We start from the raw sequence: 5318 nt of genomic DNA, 5'->3' as shown, positions 1-5318 counted from the left end.
GCACTCTTTGCAAAGAACCTCAACAACCAGCAAGGATTAGCTGGTGGTTTCCCTGATATCGACCAATGGTCCATTGATGGTGGACCACAGTTGTCCTTCTGCAGTTTCCTGCTCTAGTCTTGAGTGTCATTTTAATCTTGTGAAGCCTTACAAAGTAACCCATTTTCACTTGTAAAACAAATGATAACAATACAAAATATTATTTGTTGGACAGAATTGGTGTTAAGCAGTTGCTTGACAGACACTCATTTCTTTCTGCCTTTCACATATTAGCTCCAAATGTCAGTAATCCAGCTCCCTTCCATCATGGCATTTTGCAAGTAAGTTGTTTAATTAAGCCTAGAGGGCATAACATTCAAAGCACAGTCACTGTTATTTAAAACCATAAAAGTGCTGGAGAAAGCAGCTGAGTTTTCTCAGTCACATGGTCACTGTTGTGAGTTTGGCTCACTCTGAATGGGTCTATCACTATGGCGTTTAAGGAACTGCCTGGGATTTTGATGAAAGAACCTTAATGATGCTTGATGGCCTTTGCCTTTGGCGTGAGACAGCCACCAGAGTTTTGATGGTGATGGAGGAAGGAGAGAGATCTAAATACCATTTTGCAGGTTTCATGCAAGAATAGAGAGGGAAAATCTGAGAGCTGTGATTTGACTGAAGAGGAAGCATCCTGGGGTGTAGAGACTGTCTTGGGGCATCTGATGCAGGATTAGCAGCTATGCTGCTATCTGCAAAAGGTAGGTATTCATTTCTACACTGCTGTCTATTTGAAGATGAAGTTTATATTCCAGGCAAAGGCACTAGCAGTCTCCGGTGCTCGTTCAATCATCAAAAACCCATCAAATCTTATAGTGCTACCACTAGACTTCTCACTGTTGTGAGTGCATTGCTGGCATGAGAGGAGCAAAACTGTTTCCTTGAGAGAAAGAGTAAGTTGGTGAGTAAGGCTGTGTTCCTATCCATGTTTGCCTGGGAGTAAGCCCTATTGCCTACAGTGGAACTTAGTTCTAAGTAAACATGCATAGGATTGTGCTGTAAAACCAAAATGGGACATTTATTAGCATTCCTAAAAGAAGTCAGAGCATCCAAACAAAATCTTTTCAACACCGGTGTAATAAGCAGAGGCATTGCAGCTACAATTTTACAAGGACTTCAGAGCTAGGCTGAAGGACAGCCTGGAGGTTGGGTATTAAGAGATGAAAACCTTGTTGGATCAGCAGTAATAAGGTGTCAAGACCAATGCAGAGTACCAGAGAAGGGTGGATAAGAGGGTCCATGAGGTCACTGAGCAGCTGTCGAGTTTGTACGTAGTTAGTAGCTGAATATCAATAGGCTTTGACTCAGTGGGAAAAAGTAGATTCTCAGTGGGAGAATCAGATGATCTTTGGACCAGAAAGAGGCTCAACAATCAGCTGAGTCACCAGGGAACACAAACCAGGATGGGGGATGAATGGACATTTCTCCAGCTGCCACCTGTTCCTTTACAGTACCTAGAAGTCTGGGGACCCAGAGACTAGTGGCAGCCACTCTCACCTTGGCTAGCTCTCAACTTGAACTGAACAGGTGAACAATCCAGCAGACTGGGGGGGGGGGGAGTTGCAAGCAGACCACCTTGCCAGTCTACCACTTCACCCCAGCCCACTGCCTCTGTCTCATAGGGCAGTCAACCCTGATCATAGTAAACATTGGTGAACAGCTTGGTTGCTGGATTATGAACCAAGTATTTTGCAAAGACCTTACATCTACAATTTGCAACGTGTTCTACATTAGACTGGCCCAGGAGCTAGTTTGTGAGTAGAAAGAGGAAGAACGGGTGTCTCTGTCACTGATCATTGATTGAGGAGGATTGTGATTTGGGCATCCCAAGGTACACAAGCAGGACATCTTGGCAAAGGACCATTTCATTGGGAGGCAATTAGCCCAGTACTATTCCTCGCCATGCGGTAGCACGCAGGTGTGCCATGAAAGTGTGCACTGCATTCTGTGATGGTGGGGGCATTCAGGAAGCTTGTGAGACATAAGGTAAAACATTTTTCCCTTACCTCTGCATAAGTCCCAATGGTATAAGGGTCTCCTCAGACCTTGTTGGCAACCTTCAGTCTCGAAAGACTCTGGTATCGCGCTTTGAAAGGTGGTTCTGGAACAGCGTCTAGTGTGGCTGAAAAGGCCGATTCGGGAGTGACAATCCCTTCTACACTGGGAGCAAGTGCAGTCTGTCCCTGGTCTGTCTCCCTGGCTATGGGCCTTCCTTCTTTGCCTCTTTGCCTCAGACTGTTGGCCAAGTGTCTCTTCAAACTGGGAAAGGCCATGCTGCACAGCCTGTCTCCAAGCGGGCCGCTCAGAGGCCAGGGTTTCCCACTTGTTGAGGTCCACTCCTAAGGCCTTCAGATCCCTCTTGCAGATGTCCTTGTATTCGCTCCTCAGACCTATGCCAGCTATATGAAGGGATGTTAAGCATCCACTTGCCAACAGAGTGCAACTCATTCCCTCTGGGGAAATGTGAGGTCTTGAAGTTGTTTTTAAAGTTCTTTCGCTAACATGTTACGTCAGAGGGTTGGGGTGCCTGTTACTGCCTAAAAGTTTTAGCTGCATGCCTGACTTTTCGTGCATCTGGGGAAGGGCAGCAGAGAGTCCAACTTGAAACAGTGCGGTTGCTGAATGAGCAAACAATTGTACTCTAAGGGCAAGAAGTCTCATGCCTCACTACATCTACATCAGGGAAGCATATTGATCTTAGTCAATTGGTTATGTAATGGGGGATTGGAGAAGGGTGATCCAGGCAGAACAGAACAATGGGATTCTAAAAGGAGACGGCTGACTACTTGTAAACAGGATTGTATCTGAAACTGGGATAATGGTTTTGGGCAATGGGGCAAACTTTTCTGCTTCTGTTTTTGTTAACCAGGATATTTTGAAAAGGGACATTTTGTCTAGAATGAAAACCTTGACTGATGATGATATCATTGATTGATTACTAGTCCTAGGGTAGGGAAACACCTTTGTAAATGTGTAAGCAGCTAATCATGTATCACCTTTTATGTTAAAATTTTCCAGTCATAGGCTGGAACTATTGTCTCAGTACTTCAGCACATAGGTAACTTTCTCTGAATAAGGACCCAATTCTATCCAACTTTCTAGTGTGGATCAAGTTGTAATGCAGCCCCAAGGTAAGAGAACAAATGTTCACTTGCCTTGAGGAGGCCTCTGTGACAGCCCGCACCCACCACAGGATGCAACGCGTGCCCTGTTGGCACTGCTCCATTAGTGCTGGAAAGTTGGATAAATTGGCCCCTCGTGGAATTATCTGAAAAGATCCCATATTTATATGGGCATGCTCATTCTCTAGAACCACTCCGATCTGGTTTCAATTCTTTGAAAAACCAAATTTGCTAAAATAATTATGTCCTCTATATAACAGAGGCAAATTTTAAAGACAGAATAGAATGAAATATATGTCTTTGCTGTTTTTCACACATGCATCACCTATACATGGGGAAAGACTTTTGTTCATTGTCAGTGCCTGTGCTTTGCATATAGAAAGTTCCAGGTTCAGTTCTTGGTATCTTCAGGTAGGGCTTGGAAACACTGAAAAGCCCTACCAGAAAAGCCACCACCAGCAAGCATAGACAATACCAACCAAGATGGAACATGATGTCATTCTGCATAAGACAGCTTCATACACAACCAACAGTGAAAACAGTTTTCATGCATTACAAAAGACATTGACCCCCATTGCATGTGAAAACATTTTTTGGCCAAAATTCAGCAAGTTTAGGCGTGTTTAATCTACTAAAATCTCAAGGGTTGAAATGTGCCTAATTGTGTTGTATTGGTGGCTTCCATTGCTAGCAGAAAAACATCATGAGGCTTTCTGAAAAAAGTCTTGGTTGAAAAAGAAAAATGTTATGTTTGAAAGTTCCCGAGAGATGCGCATATTTTCACTCTGCTGTGACACTTTATCATCTTTTCAATCATGAAGTGACACTTGGTACATATCAGTTCTCAGTTTCCAGGAATCTTTTTCATAAATCCAGAATTATGTGAGATAGATTTTTTTTTTTAACTGACATTATATGAAAATGCTAGCAGGCACACAATCTCTTTTCTCAATTTTGCAGTACTATTTTTCCTAGCTTCTCTTTTTGGAGCAATATCAAATGCATTCTATTTATGTACTATATATAAGAAACGTAACAAGCCAAAAATCTGGAGCATGCAGCAGTACATTTCTTTTTCTTTTTCCCTTTTCTCTTTTTTTAACTAATGGAAGGAATATTTGTTTATCTTTTTTTAACTAATGGAAGGAATATTTGTTGACTTCAGAAGTGTCATAATCAAGTGCAGAATGGAGAGAATAATATGAGGATTTGTAATTGCGAGTGATAGCAAGTGTGTTTGATACATTTTCATGTATTAGAGCTTGGGTGGCTGCTAAAAATCTGGTTCAACACTAGTTAAACATAAGGGGAAGGGAAACACCCAATGCATAGTTAAACATGTTTAGGCTCACTAATTATGAGCCTAATCTGAATCCCTTGCCATGCTAAAGCATGCAGCTGTGCCAATGGAGCATGAGCTGCATGCTATGGTGGGGGAAACCAGAAAACCAACAAGAGGTAAATTAAAAAACAAACAAAAAAACCCAAACAAACTTTTTTTTAACTTGTATTGGCAACCTTCAGTCTCGAAAGACTCTGGTATCGCGCTCTGAAAGGTGGTTCTGGCACAGCGTCTAGTGTGGCTGAAAAGGCCAATCCGGGAGTGACAATCCCTTCCACACCAGCCCTTTTTTTTTAACTTACCCCTTCTGGCTTCTGGTAGGCCTTCTGGCTGCCTATAGGTTTCCTTGGACCCATGCTGACTATGTAGCTGGCATAAGGGAGGGCACCAGGATGAGGTTATCTGGTGTGCCCCCTGGGGCATTCGGTGGGCCGCTGTGAGATACAGGAAGCTGGGCTAGATGGGCCTATGGCCTAATCCAGAGGGGCTGTTCTTATGTTCTTATAAGTCCAAGGAGAAAGAATGGGTTGGGTTGAAAAATGGGCGATAGGTCCTGGTGTATGCTTTTGCCACTATGATCCACCCCCTCCAGCCCTCCTCCCTCCCTGCCCAAGAACCACCACTGTGCACTGTGCATGAACAACCACTGTGCTGGTGCAATGGCTTTCATGGCACTGTGATGGGGCCTATGTCAGTGGATTATGAGACCAACCGTCATAGGCTCTTGATAGGATTGGACTGTGTGATCCTTCCATGCCTCCATATATGAGACAACTGCTTGTTGGAATGCATGACTGACTGCTCCATGGACTTGTGAA

Source organism: Tiliqua scincoides, chromosome 1 (genome assembly GCF_035046505.1).
Source record: "Tiliqua scincoides isolate rTilSci1 chromosome 1, rTilSci1.hap2, whole genome shotgun sequence".
In the NCBI taxonomy this organism is placed as follows: Eukaryota; Metazoa; Chordata; class Lepidosauria; order Squamata; family Scincidae; genus Tiliqua; species Tiliqua scincoides.
This window is presented reverse-complemented; position numbering follows the sequence as displayed.